Here is a 16,386-nt window from a genome sequence, read left to right on the forward strand (position 1 = left end):
TAGTTGGCTAAAATTTTTCCCAATTTGTGGGTTTTCTTTTTACCCTGTCAGTGATTTCTTTTGATGTGCAAAAACTTTTCAGTAAGATCCCAGTTGTTGATTCTTTGAAGCATTTCCTGTGCAGTTTGGTTTTTGTTCATGAACTCTCTGCCTACTCCTATGTCTTCAAGGTTTCTACCTATTTCCTCTTCCAGTAGATTTAGTGCTTTTCTTTTATATTTAGATCTTTGATTCATTTTGACTTTAGTGCATGGTTATAGACATTGTTTTAGTCCTCAACACGTGGAAAGGCAGTTTTTCCAGCACCATTTATTAGAGAGGTTGTCTTTCTTCAGTGAACATGTTTGGCCCCTTTGTCAAATATAAGGTGGCTGAGTGTGTTTGTATCTGTGTCTGTATCTTCTAATCTGTTCCACTGATCCACAGGTCTGTTTTTCTGCCAGTACCATGCTGATTTTATCACAGTAGCTTTGTAGTATAGTTTCAAGCCCCGGATTGTAATGTCTCCTGCCTTCCCTTTGTTGCCCAAGATTGCTTTCACTATTCTAGGTCTCTTCTGGTCCCCGATGAATTTTAGGAATATTTTCTATAGATCCATGAGATATACTAATGGTATTTTAATTGGGATTGCATTGAATCTGTGTAGCAATTTTGGGAGTATGGCCATTTTCACAATGTTAGTTCTTCTTATCCATAAGCAAGGAATATCTTTCCATTTTCTGAAATTCTCTTCGATCTCTTTTTTCAGAGTACTGTAATTTTCATGTATAGGTCTTTTACTTCCTTTTGTTAGATTAATTCCTAAATATTTCATTTTTTGGATGCTATTGTGAAATGTGTGGTCTCCCTAATTTCTTTCTCAGTGTGTTTATTGTATGTGCAGGAATGGTGTTGATTTTTGAGTGTTGACTTGTATCCAGCTATGCTACTGAATTTGGTTATTAAATCTACAAGTCTTTTGGTGGAGGTTTGTGGCCTTCTATATACAATATCATGCCATCTGTGAATAATGATAATTTCACTTCTTCCTCTCCAATCCTTATTCCTCTTATTTCTCTCTCTTGTCTAGTTGCTCTGGCTAATATTTCCAGAACTATGTTGAATAAGAGTGATGAAAGTGGACATCCTTGTCTTATTCCTGATTTTAAAGTCAAAGCTTTCTGTTTTTCTCCATTTAGTATGATGTTGGCTCTTGGTTTGTCATAGATAGCTTTGATCAGGTTGAGGTAAAGACCATCTTTTCCAATTTTCTGTAGGTTTTTTTATCATAAATGAATACTGGACTTTGTCAAAAGCTTTTCTTCATCTATTGAGGTGATCATGTGAGTTTTGTCTTTGGCTCTGTTGATATGGTGCATTTATATTGATTTACATATATTGAACCATCCCTGCATTCCTGGAATGAATCCCACTTGGTCATTTGTATAGTTTTTTTGATGATTTGATGTGTTCTGTTTGCTAGTATTTTATTGAGAATTTTTGCATGTATGTTCATTAATGAGATTGGCCTGTAGTTTTCTTTTTGGTTGGGTCTTTCTCTGGTTTTGGTGTAAGTAATACTTGCCTCCAGGAATGAGATAGGGAGAAATGCTTCTTTTTCAATTTCATTAAAAAGTTTGAGAAGAATTCACACTGTATCTTCTCTAAATTTATTGTAGAATTCAGTTGTGAATCCATCAGGACTTGGGCTTTTCTTTGTTGGTAAGTTTTTAATTACATTTTCAACATCATTGACTGATATTGGGTTTTTCCAAATTTTTATATCTTCTTGATTTACCTTTGGTACTGCATATGTACCTAGAAATCTGTCCATTTCTTCTGTGTTTTCAATTCTGTAAGAGTAATGATTTTTAAAGTAGGTATTGATCTTCTAAATTTCCACAGTATATGTAGTGATTTTAGCCTTTTCATACCTTATTGCATGGACTTGAGTTTTTCTTCCCTTTTTTGATAAAGTTGGCTAGCAGCTTATCAATTTTATTTATTCTTTCAAAGAACCAACTCTGGTTTATCAATTGTTCATATTGTTTTCTTAGTCTCCATTGTGTTATTTCTGCTCTGATCTTTATAATTTCTACCTTCTTTGAGTTTTGGGCTTGATTTGCTCTTCTTTTTCTAGAAGTTTGAGGTGTAGCATAAGGTTGTTTATTTGCATTTTCTGTGTTTTCCTGAAGTAAGAATTCACCACTATAAATATTCCCTTCAGGACTGCTCTCATTGCATCCCACATGTTCCAGTAAGTCATATTGGCATTTTCACTTGATTGTAAATATAGTTTAATTTCTTCTTTAATTTCATCTGTGACCCATTGGTTTTTCAGGAGGGTGTTATTTAATTTCCAGGTGTTTATGGAGTTTTTGCAATTTCCTGTGTCAGTAATTTCCAATTTCATTGCACTATGGTCAGATAATATGCATGGGATAATTTCAATTCCTTTGTATTTCCTTAGGCATGTTCCATGTTATTTTCTCTCTGTTGATTCCCTACTTTTCCCTTCTGTTTAATTGCTTGCTGTGTTTGGTAACTCCTTTCTATCATTGTTCTTGAAGTTGTGGTCATTTTTCTCTTTCTAGATTATCTGTAGTACTCTTTGTAAGGTTGGTTTGGCAGTCATGAATTTCTTCCATTGTTCTTTGTTGTGGAAGTGTCTAATTTATTCATTAGTTTTGAAAGGTAGTTTTGCAGGGTACATAAGTCTGAGTTGGAAGTGGATTTTTTTCACAGTCTGAAATAGTTCACTCCAAGCTCTGCTTAATTTGATGATTTGTGTTGAGAGGTCTGCCATAGTTCTGATGGGCCTTCCTTTGTAGGTAATCTGTTTCTTTTCTCTAATATCTTTTAATATTCTCTTCTTTTGCTGAATTTCTGGGATGTTGATTATTATGTGTCTGGATGTAGATTTATTTTGGTTGCGGCTAAATGGAGTTCTATATGGCTCACTTATTTATATGTCAGATTCTTTTTCCATGCTTGGGAAATATTCTCCTACTACTTCTGCAAATAGTCTTTTTATGTCATCCATGTTGACTCCTGCTCCTTTGTTGACACCTGTCGGTCTTATATTGTTTTTGTTTGCATCATCTTGCAGCTGTTGAATTGTTATTTTAAAGAGATCTTTTCTTTCATGATTCCTAGCTGTAATGCTTTCTTCAAGGTCTGAAAGTTTATCTTAAGTTTCATTTAGGCAGTTTTATCAGCTTTCAATGGAATTTTGAATTTCTTGGATATCTGTCTGAATCTGTTTCATGCATTCTAATCCTTTCCTATATTGTTCGTTCAATGTTTCCATCATTTTTCTATGCTCCTCTACTTTTTTATTTATGTCTCCTTTAGATGTTCTGAGTATTTCTTTCATTATTGTTGCCATTTCTTTTTTTACTTGAGGGATTATTTCTGATCTGATTTCTTCTATGGTCTGATGGAGTTGTTTCTTTACTTCAATTACTATCATTTCAGAAATCTCTGATTTGTAATTTCCAAGTTCTTTTATGTCTGTGTCTCCTGGACTTGTTCTGGATGGGCTAGAGGTTTGAGATTGTACTTTATTCCATTTTTGGACATTTTTGAAGCTCCTGAAGTTCACTGGGGCTCAGGATCGCTCCCGTGATAGCAGAGGAGTGGGGATTCATCTCACTGAGGCCCCTGAAGTTTCCCGGGTGCAGCTTCATTCCCGCAATTGTGGGGGGATGGGGAGCAGCTCAAGGAGGATCCCCAAGTTCACCGGCACTGAACATCACTCCTGTGATGGTGTGGGGGTGGGAAGTAGCTCACTGAGGACCATGAAGCTGCCTGGGGCTCAGCTTCACTTCTGTGACAGTGGAGGGGGTGAGGCATGACTCACTAAGGACCCTGAAACTGTCTGGGGCTCAGCATCTCCCCTGTCATGGTGGGGGGAGGCTCACAGAGGCTCCCAAAGTTCCTGGGGCTCATCGTCCCTCCCTCAATGGTGGTGGGGTACAGAGGTCAGCTCACTGAGGCCCCCAAAGTTCTCTGGGGTTTAGCATCACTCAGGCGATGGTGGGGGTGTAGGGCATCATTCACTGAGTTTCCTGAAGCTACCTGGGGTTCAGTGTCACTCCTATGATAGTGATGTGGGGTACAAATGTTAATTTTGATGGAGTTCTATTTATCTCTTTTTCTGTATGTTGCTTGTACTTTTAGTGTCAGCACTAAGAAACTACTTACTAACCTGAGGTCATGACCGTTCACTTTTTGTCTAAAAGTGTTAGGGTTTCACTTCTTGCATTTAGGCCTATGATCAGTTTTGAGTTAATTTTTTGTATATTGTGTGAAATAAGTCCATCATCATTCTTCTGGTGTGAATATACAGTTGTCCCTGCAACATTTGTTGAAAAAAACTACTTCTCAATTAAATTTTTGTAGCACTCTTCTCAGCAATCCATTCATAATAAATACAAGGGTTTATTTCTGAATCTCCAATTATATTTCATTGCTTTGTGGGTGTATCCTCATCTAGATAGTACCACACTTCAACTGATTGCTGTAGTATCTAGTATCAGGAAATGCCTTCCAAATTTGTCCTTCTTTTTCATTATTATTTGGCTATTTTGGGTCCCATATGAGTTTTAGAGTCAGTATGTTAATATTTGCAAAAAAAGGGAATCTGGGATTTGATAAGGAATGTGTTGAGCCAGTAGATCAAGTTAGAAAGTATTGCCACTTTAACAATAGTAAGTCTTTCAATCCATGAACATGAGATATTTTTCCATTTATTCATATCTTTTTTAGTTGCTATCAACAATAATTCATAGTTTTTAGTGTATAAGATTTGCACTTTAAAAATTCATTTCTAGGTATTATATTTTATTGAAAATGTTTTTTCAATTTGATTTTCAATGTTCATTACTAGGATGAAGAAATGCTGTTGATTTTTCTCATATTGCTCTTGTTCTCAGCAACATAGCTGAACTTATTTATTGGTTGTTACTGTTCTTTAGTGGAGTCTTTAGGATTTTCTGCAGACCAGATCATGTCTTATGCATTTTTCCTTAATCACAGTTAGCAATTATTCGTGGACCAACAGCCTCATGAAAGGATACTAAATTTTGTCAAAGGTTTTGGCTATAGACATAAAGCCATAGTTTCCTAGAGCAGTCTCCATTGCTTTGCTTAGGGAAAAAAAGTCTCTGGACCACTTAAGTAATTTTAGTGCCAACCCAAGCAAGGAAACCTAAGCCCTGCCTAGTTGTTGACTTTGGAAGATCTAAGAGGAGATAAGCAATGCTTTTCCAGTATACCTTTAACTGCAGCTGACTTTCCAATTAGAACCTAATTGAACTGTTCTGGAGTGACTAACAAAGGGGATAACGGCTGATTCCTATTACTGTGGGTTATCAGGACCTGGAAAATCAAGAGCTGACTTTCATGAGAATCCCCTCAAATTCTTTCTGTAGGGAATGGGGGCTAGAATGGAAAGTAGCTTTTTTTTTTTTTTTTTTTAACATTGAACATCATTTTTCTCTACTTTCTATTCGTGGACATTTTATCCCTAGCGTGAGATATACTCTCAATTCTTTTGTAAGCTTTTCATAGGTTTTTATTCTGCCTGTGCACTCAAGGACTGAATTCTTTGAAAACAGAGATCCAACTTTAAATTTCTCTTGAAACATTCACAGAGGCAGGTAGAACGTTTATCCCAAAGCAGAGATTTGATGGTCTTTAGCAAAACTGTCAGTGTGAGACTTAATCTGGCTACCACCATATTCCTAAAGCTTTGAAGGATGCTGAGTAGCAAGACAACAGAGCTAATGTCACCACTCAGATAGGACAGGAAACTGAGACAGAGTCCTGAGGTCACCTAGATACCTTGTTGTAGCTGTCCCGCATGGCTTTAGCTTCCTTTGCATGGCATGACAGGAGGGTTTAAATGAGCGAATTGAATGTGGTGTTGAAAGAGAAGGTACACTGCCATGGCAACACTCTTTCAAAACTTTGTGATGAAAATGAGGTTGATCCAAGAGGCTCTATCAGTTCTTGTGTCACAATGCAGATCATTCCACACAGTATTGCATATCACTCCCCGACGCAGTTTGAAAAGAGGTGTTGACAAAGCACCACATGGTGGTATCCTCAGACGCCACTGCCACACAGGCTCCCCAGGGTATGACAAATGCTACCTTCAAGTCAAAAAGGCTGCCTTGCAGGGTCTTCTCATGTCATCAACATGACAAAGCTTTTGAGTTAAAACACTCAACTTCTCCTTCAAGTCTTCCCACCAGGGACAAATTCTGACTTAAGGCATCTCTCACATAGAAACCAGAACACATTCTCTGGGGGCGAGGGCAACAGGCCATTTTATTTTCCAAACTAAATTCATATAAGTCACTTAGCTCACTCCAGAGCATAAGCTAAATACTCCATATACATTCTCTTTTGCACTACTATTATTATCCTTAATGGAGGTTCCAGGGCACCTATCTATGAATCTGAGGCCCCCAGTTAGTCCTTTGGGTTGGATTTCTTGCATAAAGGTGAGTGGGGATTTCCTGTTTCCATCTGAGGGAAATTACCAGAACAGCTGTGAGCCATTTTGCACAAACTGTGCTATTATGCAGGCAGGTGAAATGAGTTGCTCATCAGAGTTAATGGGCATGTAGATGGCTCAGGAACGCAAGCAAGGCAGGTGCTAATCAAGATTCATTTCTGAAAGACTAGACGCCCATAGGGCATCAGGTGGTGTTCTAGCTGCTGTGAATACAAATGAGCAGAGCCCAGACTGACTCTATGGCTCACCTGGCAGCAGAGAAGGGAGAGGAGTCAACACTTTCAGTGGGATATGGGCTGCTCTTGTGGGGGATCAGCAAGACAGCTTTCCAAATGGGGTGACATTTAAAAGGGTATAAGAGGATGAATAACTTACCAGATAATCAAGGAGGGAAACGCTCTTGGGGTCTGTTTCTTTACCATAACTTGAGAATAACATGCACAGCTTCCCCACAGAAGGCAGAAGAGCCTCACAATCCATGGTGTGGATTCTAATGGGCTTGGTTGGACTTTTGTTCTGCCATCAAGATTCTGAGGAAATAATAATAACAACAATAGAAACTAACATTTGAGGGAATAAAAGAAAGAAACTGGCTGCAGAAAAGGGACAAAGCAGAGCCTACTTTTACAAAGAAGACATATGCAGGGCATTTGACATGAGGCTTGGCATTTATAATACATTCAATTCAAGGTGGCCCATTATTACTACCATAGGGCGTGTGTTAAGACTGAATGTGACACAAAGTGTGAGAATGACTTGTGAAACCAGATCTCTGGATTATTAATCCAGGCTGAGGTCTACCTCATATAAAGGCAGGGAAGTTAAAGTGTGGTGTGTTTTCCTTTTGCAGTATTAGAGATAAAACCCACGCATGTGAGGCAAAATCTCTACCTGTGAGTTATACTCTCTGATCCCCTCCCACCTGTCATTTCCGCCAGTGGTGTAGGAAGGAAGGGTGCATGATGGGAAAGGAGAGGTATTTAAATTGAATGATCAGCCCATTGGACGTCTTCCTTTAATTAATCAGTTATGTCATCAAACATGTAAATTGCATGAAACATGTAAATTACATCAAACATGTAAACATGAAAATCACAAGAGACAACACAATCCTCCATAATTTTGAAGTTAGATTTTTACATTTAGAACTCAAACAATCACATAACTATAAGAAAATAATATTATTATAAAATTTATACAAATATAAAGAAAAATAAGAATAACAATGCCCACATATCCCACACCTAGATTTAACAGAGGCCAACATTGTAGATTTTGCTTTGAACCTTCATTGTTTGATGCTTTGTTTTCTTTTCTTTTTTGTGGTACTTGGAATTGAACCCAGGACCTTGGCACTGAGCTACTTCCTCAGGCCCCCTTCACTTTTGTTCTTTTTATTTTGAGACGGCCTCTCAAATGTTACAGACACGGCTCACACTTGGCACTCACCCTGTGTATGAGTATGACTTCTGGGGATGTTTGTATGCTTTACTATACGTGTGGTCCCTTAAACAAAATATCCCATTGCTCTCAGTTTTCTTTGGATTTTACATGAGTGAGACCATCCTGTAACATTTTATGCCTTGCATATGTCACTCAACATGTTTTCAAAGTGGATCCTTGTTAGAGTAGACATGGTCAATTCACTCTTACTGCTTCACTGTCCCCCCTCCCCTCTGAGGTTTAGACTTGGGTCCAGCGATCTGCTTCTAGATGTTTCCCCAGAGGAACCTTCTGGTATGTTCAGAAGGTGATACGCCTGAAGAAGCTCACTGCAGAAAAGAAATCATAATTGTGAAAGTGAGTGTTGAGAACTCACTCCACTCATCCACTACTGTGTGCAAACCTCCCCGATAGAGTGGCTTAACTCCATAATAATCATTTGTTCTGCTACAAATCTTTAATTTGGCAGATGTTGGCAGGAACTGCTCACCTCTGTTCCCTGTGGTGTCAGCTGGAGTGGTTGAAAAGCTGAAGATTCACTTGTTCCCTGAGGACTGATGCTGGCTGCCAGCTGGGACCGCAGGGGCCCACTGGCCAGAGCATTCACATGCGGCTTCTCCTGTGGCTGCTTGGCTCCCTCACAGCATGGCAGCTCAGTTCCAGGAGCAAGCGTCCTAAGACAGCAAGGGAGGCAGGCACGGTACTTCCGAGTCAGGCTCCGAAGCCCGGAACCACCACTTCTGCTATGATCAGCTGGTTGAAGTGGTCACAAAGGTGCACCCAAGTCCGAGGGGGTTGCCATGGTTACATTTTAACAACATGCAGGATGGAATGTATTGTGGTGGCCACAATACATTTTTGGTATGACCACAATGTATTGTGGTCATACCAAAAAACATCTATGGTACATATTGAAAGTATCGGTCCAGGAAGTGTATATATGTAATCCCAGGGGAATGTTATTGGAATTCCTATAAATTAATTCCAATCTACCACTTCCAGTGCAATCCATAGTGAAAATAAAGCCACTAAGGCATATCTGTAGTTGTGGGGAGCCAAGAGGGTTGTAAGTCCAGCTAGAACAGCCACGAACCGAAACAAAGGCCTCAACCCAGGGCCAAACCCTGGTTTTATTCATTCATGAAGAGGGGAGTGGCTGGAGGATGAGTGACTGTGAGAACCATGGGAAGTAGTGAGTGCTGTGAGCTGGGCTAGGGAGGAGGCCCGAAATCACCTCTGCGGTATGCAGACAGAGAGAGAGAGAGAGAGAGACGCAGAAAGAGTGATCTGCATATCACCCATTGGGGCAATACCTAGTGTTTTGGGGTCCATGCTTCAGTGCTGATGTGTAATTTCCATGCCCCGAGAAGTCATAACCTTTTTTCTAGAGGCTCATTCTCTGCCAACAGCATGGCATCTCTCAGCCTAGTCCACACGTACTAGTTGGGAGGTACAGGCGGCAGGGCATCACCGACCTGTCGCACTGCTTTAAAGACTACATACACATCAGCACCTCAGCCAGACCCATCTGCATTGCTTAAAGCCAACAGAGGGGATAAAGACAAAACTTCACCAGTTCTGCACACACCGATACGTGGAAATAGGGCCAGGTTTAGCCAAAATGGAGACAATCGCTCTCCTTTCAAGGAGAGCCCGCCAGGTGGTCCTCCACCACACACACAAATACACAACACTTCTGTTTCACCTTCTGTGGTTGTTTGAGGAGCTGCAAAAGGATAACCCCATGCAGAATACTAAGAATGAAGGGGAGGGATCACAGGGGCTTTGCACTGCTCTGTGTGTGCTGTGGGATGCTACTTCTTCCAGCTGGGGAACGCCTTCCTCCCATGGAGAATTCTCATAAACCAGCACGAGAGTATCCTCTTTCTTTGTTGTTCTTGCACAGTGTGAATTAAATCTGGTTCTGAAATCCCAGGACATTGAAAGAACAACTGCAAACTCTATTTCCTTGAGGCCACACTTTTGTTCTGGGTGGGCTCCAGACAGCAACAAAGAGGCTCTCGATGTCTTCAGCAGCAGCGCAAGTGCTTGAAGTGACACCCGGAGCACAGAAAGACCTGAAGGCCTGGCTCTGTCCCTTGCTCCCTGTGTGACCTCAGGCCAGATGCTTAACCTCTCTGTGCTTTAGTTTCCTTAGGTGGACAGTGAGGCTGGTAACAGTGCTTGAAATGTTTTTGTATGCCATAAATAGGTTAACTCATGGATTTTGCTTACATTTGTCAAGTGCTTTAAAATCATTAGCTATTAGTAGTGGTCTCAAGAGAAAATGGATTTAGGAAGCTGGAAGCCGCCTGCACCACGTCCAGATTTAATCTTGAACGCTATCCCAGGACCCCCGGGATCCATCCAGCGGGGCAGATAATTAACGCTAGACTCTCCGTGGAAGATCTGTCTCCACTCCTTCACCTGCAAAAGCTGAAGCTGTCAAGATGGGAAACTGTGGGACAGGACGCAGTCACGCGCGGATGGCTGGGAGCCTCCTGAGTTGCTGTGTCGCTGACAGAGGAGCCGCTGGGAGTTCCTCGGGAAGGGTGATGGCAGCGGGGAAGGGTGGGAAGGCGCGACTTCTGATCCTAGGTGTGCCTTCTGCCCAAATCTCCAGCTTCCCCCGGCCCTGCTCAATAAAGAGCTGTGGCCCCTGTGGAGAAGGCTGGGGTGGAGCAGGGAAGGGGACCAGAGGCCAATTCTCCCCCGAGTGGTGAACTGGGAGACAGATTTGGATTTCCGCCTGTTACTTCTTAACTGAGTGACTCTGGACAAATCACGGCATCCTTTACTGGCCTGGGAAGTTAAGAGTTTAGCACAGCCCCTGACCCCGTGCAAGGCCAATAAATAAAAGTTTCGCGCGCGCGTGTGTGTGTGTGTGTGTGTGTGTGTGTGTGTGTGTGTGTTTTACTGGATTATCCGCCCTCCTCCACCCTCCCTGACTGCACAGGCAAAGCCGTGGGGTCTGGATGGCAGCAGTGACCCCTGGGACAACTCCTGAATCAGCCCTGGGACCTGCGCCACACTGGGACGGAGTGTGCCCGAAGCCAGGGCCTGGTCTGCAGCGCAGGTGCTTCTTCTTGCCTATCACCTGTAACCGTGTCCACCTGGGTACCCTCCTGGGGCGCTGCCCGCGCCCCCGCCCGGATTCAGAAGTAAACCTGAGCCTGGATCCCAGGATGGGGTGGCGCAGTGGTTAGGAAGACTCCAACCTGTTAGCCCGGGGGGCAGGGGGTGCTTGTTTGTTCAAGGCCAGGGCGCTGTGAGCAGCGAGGCGCGGAGACCGAGGCCTCTGACGGCGGAGCGCCCTGCGCTACCTTTCCAGGTCCCCCTTGGGCTAGGACCATCCGTGGCCCAGGTGCCCTCTGCGACGCTCGCCCCCCGAGCGCAGGGAGGGGGCACAGACTGCCTCCTCCACTCTGTGCCTGGAGACCCTAGCAGCTCGGCCAGGGACAGTGTAAGAAAAACGGAGGGTGATGCGGCCAGGCACCCCGGCCACCTGGTCACGTCTGCAGCCCTGCAAATGACGCTGCGGAGCCGCGGCGCTTTGATGTCGCGCGACCACACGGTGGCGCTGCCGCACCGCCCTCTGGCCCAGACCGCGGGGCTGGAGGACCCCGGCCGGGACCGGCTGCGTGGAGCCGCGGCGACTGCACCCGGGCTCCCCTGTCACACCCTGGGGCCAGTCCCGGAGCGCAGGCATCTGCAGGGTCAGCAGGCACAGTGTGGGTTCCTCCACCGCCCCTCCCTCCCGGACACGTCGGCTCACATGACCAGGGCCTGGGCCGAGCCCCCTAGAGGTCTTCTAGGCAAAAGGAACTTCCTTTACAAGTAGGGAAAACGAGGCTCACGGAGTTAGGAATCTTTGGGTTTAGGGTCAGATAAGATGTCTCAGGCAACGTCTCTGAGTTTTAAAAGAAAGTGGGTACCACTAAGAGGGAGGGAAGGAGCCGCGGGGATTTATTCCCAGTGGGTCCTGGAAACTTTCCCTACTCCAATCTGCGAGGACATGAATGAAGCCAACGCCGCACTGATCCGAGATGGCAGCAACCCGGGGTGTGAACGTCCCACTCAGTCCCCTGCCTCCCTGTTTAGTTGATGACGATGAGTACAGTAAGAGTTGTATTTTACACTCCCCCATATATATATAACTTTTGAAAACTAGGTGTGCTTCTAATGTGTGATGCACTGTATTTTCTTTTCTTAATCCTACCCTTCTTTCAGTGCTGTGTGTGATCTGCTTAAAGGTATCTCTCTTCCATCGATGCTGTCTGGGCTCTTCCAGCTGTGGAAGGCAAGGGAGAGCTGTGAGTCCAGACCAAGTAAGGTGCCTACAGACGGTGCTTCTCCTCGAGATATTGTAAAGATTCTGGCTCAGGACCTCTGGATTTAGGTCTGAAGCCTACATTCCTAAGAACTCCAGGGTGGTGTTGATATCCCATATTCAGGGTGGCCAAGCCTCCAACACATCTGCATCAAATAGGTTGCAATGAGCACAGTTCTGAGGCCAGGTTCTGTCACATGTACAAGTAGACACGAAAACTGGGTTCAGGGCTGGGGATATATAGCTCAGTGGCATAAGAGTTTGCCTGGAAAGCCTGAGGTCAGAGTTCAATTCCCGGTACAAAAAAAAAAAAAAAGAAAAAGAAAAAACTAGATTCAGCCTGTTCTTAGGAGGTTGACCATCTCTGTCCTCTTAAGTTCTTAACAAGAACTTTAAGGAAGGGTTCTGAGGCAGAGCACCAAGCATCCGTTCTCCCCTTGCTTCAGAGTGATAGAATTCAAGACAGGCAGATGCTGTTGACCCAGGAACTTCAGTTCCCTGATTTCATCCACCCAGGGTGGATCTGTGATAAGGTTTGAGCCAATGAGATGTGAGCAGAAAGGATGCATACAGCTCTCAGGAGATAGCCCAGCTTATCCAACTCAGAAGGCAACTTAAAACTTACACTACAATTTAAAAGCTACAATTTTAAACCAAGCTCCTGAATTTTCTCCTTACCACTTCTACAAGTAAATGAGTGGAAACACTCCTCACTCAGGTCTGACCTTACAAACACAAGCAATGCCCAATGGGATGACGGAGCAGCGAGATGGAAGGAACTTGGATCCCTGAATCACTGCATGGAGCAGAGCTGCTCCATCAACCAGGATCTCTCACCTAGAGATGGTTGCCTAAGGGAGAAATAAATGATGTACTCTAAGCCACTGTATTTGGAGGGTGCATAATGTGTTAATCAGCTTGCTGTTGCAGTAAGAAGTACCTGGGATAAATCAGCTTATAAACAGAAAAGGGTTATTTGCTTCACAGTACCAGAAGTCTCAGTTCATGGTTCACTGGTCTGTTGCTTTTGAGTCTGAGGCAAGACAGCATGTTATGGTAGAAGCACATGGCAGAGGAGAACTGTTCACTTCATAGCGTCTAGAAAGCAAAGAAAGAAGGGGAGTAGGAGTTCAAGTAAGGCATGCTCCCAATGACTTAACTTCCTCCCAGGAAACCCCACCTCTTAAAAGTTCCATCAACTACCAATATCCCTGAGGTCTGCACCTTAACACTCAGGACTTTGAGGGAAATTCCAGATCCAAGCTATAGCAATGGGTATTATCTTTATTGCAATAGCACACCTTAATTTAGGTTCATCCAAGATGATTTTGACACGATTCTGATAGCTGAATCAACAAAGTTGTGCATCTTGTCAGGTAACAGAAACTTCTGTTAAGTGTGGTAAATGGGGCTGGGAAAAGGGGAAGGGAGGGCAGGACCCAAGTTCTAAACCTAAGGCAGTGGACTCTGAGGTTACTTCTTTGTAAACATAGAAACATGCCTGTATACATCTTTCTAGCCATCTACATACCATTACCATCACCCATTTCACCAATAAAAAATACTTCTAGCAGTTTTTAATTGCCAAATTCTCCAGGGAAATCTTAGAAAACAACTGTCTAAGTTACTTTCTTGTTGCTGGGATAAAGTACCCAATACCCACAAGTTAAAGGAGGAAAGAAAAGTTTGTAAAGGTTTCAGCCCATAGTTGGCTGGTTCCAAGGCAGCGTGGCATAGCAGAGGGGCATAACAAAGGAGAAATAGTCTGTGGTGTGGAAGGCAGGAAGCAGAAGACTTCCTTCTTTCCCTTTATATTTATACAGGTAACAAGCCTATTGGTTGGTGCCACCCACACCCAGGGTGGGTCTTCTCTCTTCAGTAAATCCATTACCCATACCCAGAATTATGCTAAACCAATCAGTGAGCTAATCCAGTATCACACACCTATGGTCCAGTTATTCCCAACAGCTCCACCTATGAACACATGAGGCTTCTGGGAGACATCTAGACATAAGCCATAATAGCAATTTTCAAAGTGTGGGGTCCTCCCATACCTTGAGCATCACTTAAAGTCATTTTATATACACATATGCCTTATAGCTGTACTGATGTATTTTAAAGTGAGTATGGACAAAGTCTTACTGTGTGTTTTCAGAGGATGGTCGAAGCTGGATGGATGTTCACCTCTTCCCTTATCCTTTTCTTTATTAAGGAAATTTGCCTCAAGCCTCTTTTCATGTATGAAGGAAACCCTGCCCCCATGTCCAATAATCTCTTACCATACCTTTGCCACCACAAACCCTCATTTCTCACTTCTACTTCTCCGGCTCAAATCTAAGTCTCACACCTCAGGTTGTTCCCATTCTGATACCCATCCATACAAAGGCCACTTTGGGTGAGGTTGGTGGGCCATAGAGAAAAGTAACATTGTAGTGGTGCCTGCCACTAATTACATAGAAACAAATCACTGGATGTCCCAATTTTCCAGAGTCCTTCAGCCACCCCTAGGTCAAGATGTCTCCCATTTAGTTACTGTATCTCCCGATCAGCTGGGTTCTCTCATATCCTTGCTGGTTTCTCTCTCCCTCTGGCTCCGGATATTATGGTTTCTCTCCCCCAAACATTGGCTGCCTTGGCCTTAATCCAGGAAGAAACCAGGTGCCTCCCTATTCTGCACTTTGCTCCAGGACCTGTCTTTTGAGGGCCACCTACGCTTATCAAGCTCTACTTAACACAAAAACACAGAGATACACAAATAAGCACACGGAAAGACTCTTCCGGGCTACCCAGCTCGCAGAATCACTTCTGTCTCTTCCCCAGCCACATGCAAGTTGAACCCAGGGATTCCTTTGCTGAAACCTCTCCAGCGCCTGGCCCATGCACATCATGGTTGCCATGGTTACTGGGCCCTGGGGGACCTGCCCTTGCCCCCTCCATTTTCCAGCTAATCTACTGCTGGCCACAGCACCTCCCTGCCATTCACCCGCAGCCACTCTGCCTTCTCTGAAGGCCCAGCTCAGCAATCTGGGCATCTCTCTTTCACACTTCTGCTCTCTTTGCTGCTGACGCTGGTGTGCATGTGTGTGTGTGTGTGTGTGTGTGTGTGTGTGTGTGCGCGCGCGCGTGTGTGTGTGTGTGTGTGTGTGTGTGTGTGGTATAGAGAAGGAGCTCTTCCCTTGCTCTGCCCACTGGCTGCCCACTCGCCCCAGCTGCAAGCTTTCCGACTTCTCCCATGGGCAAAGGCTCCTGTAACCCCTCTGACTAGCTGTCCTACCACTTAAACATCATATCTGGACCTTCAGCTTTGTTTCTAGCTTTACTGTCCCCCGCCTCCTGTAGATGGAAGTCCTTAAGGATTGGAACACATGCAGAGCAGTTTTGTGTCTCTAGATGAGAGCAGAGGAGGCTGGGGTTCTCTGGGTGTTTTTTCCACGGTGGACAGAAAGTGTAAGACCTGTCATTCACCTAGGAAGGCAGACTGTGATTGAAGACTAGTTTGGGCACTGGGGACGTAGCTCAGTGGTAGAGCACCTGCTCAGCAGTGTGAGGCCTGGGTTCAATCCTGTTTGGAAGGGGTAAAGATGGGGAAAGGGTGCTTGAGGAGAAGTGTGTAGCTGTAGCTGCAGGGGAATAGGGGCAGCTGAGTCCCTCTGGGCTCAATTGAGACACCCACCAGGTGTTCACTTGTCCATCAGCTGGGAAGGATGTAGGTAAAATGGCAAAAAACCACACAGTTTCTGTTATGGTTTGTGTCTCGGTGTCCCCCCAAAGCCACACACAGTCATGGGTGGGCTTTTAGAGTTTTTAATTCATGGTTGTGAGTGCTGCACTGCTCTGGGGTGGATAGTTTGCATACGTAAGGGAGAGGAAGAGGCTGCTTGCTGCCACTCCTCCCTTTTTGCTCTTGTTGCTTTTGCTGTCTACCGCTGCCATGAATGCTGTCCTCTGCTATGTGCCACTCTGCCTTGGAGCCAGCCAAGTATGGACTGAAACCTCCACAAACTGTGAGCTAAAGAAACCTTTCCTTCCTTAATTTTGTGTGTCAGGTATTTTGTCTCAGCGATGAGAGAAAAGTATCCAAGACAATTTCCAAGAGCTTAGATGAAGC

General features: G+C 44.0%; 1 long non-coding RNA gene across 1 annotated transcript in view; it reads right to left on the reverse strand.

Moving 5' to 3' along the window:
• LOC106149145 overlaps positions 1-8,696 on the reverse strand; it is a 34,982-nt gene extending 26,286 nt beyond the window's left edge. Inside the window, exons 1-2 of the long non-coding RNA XR_001235123.1 lie at positions 8,439-8,696; positions 6,881-7,035 (exon numbers count right to left, since the gene is read on the reverse strand). This is a non-coding gene — a long non-coding RNA (uncharacterized LOC106149145). The remainder of the gene's footprint in view (positions 1-6,880; positions 7,036-8,438) is intronic.
• Between the last annotated feature and the right edge of the window lie 7,690 nt (positions 8,697-16,386).

This window comes from Chinchilla lanigera, unplaced genomic scaffold, assembly GCF_000276665.1.
Source record: "Chinchilla lanigera isolate Chin_1 unplaced genomic scaffold, ChiLan1.0 scaffold00037, whole genome shotgun sequence".
Classification (NCBI taxonomy): domain Eukaryota; kingdom Metazoa; phylum Chordata; class Mammalia; order Rodentia; family Chinchillidae; genus Chinchilla; species Chinchilla lanigera.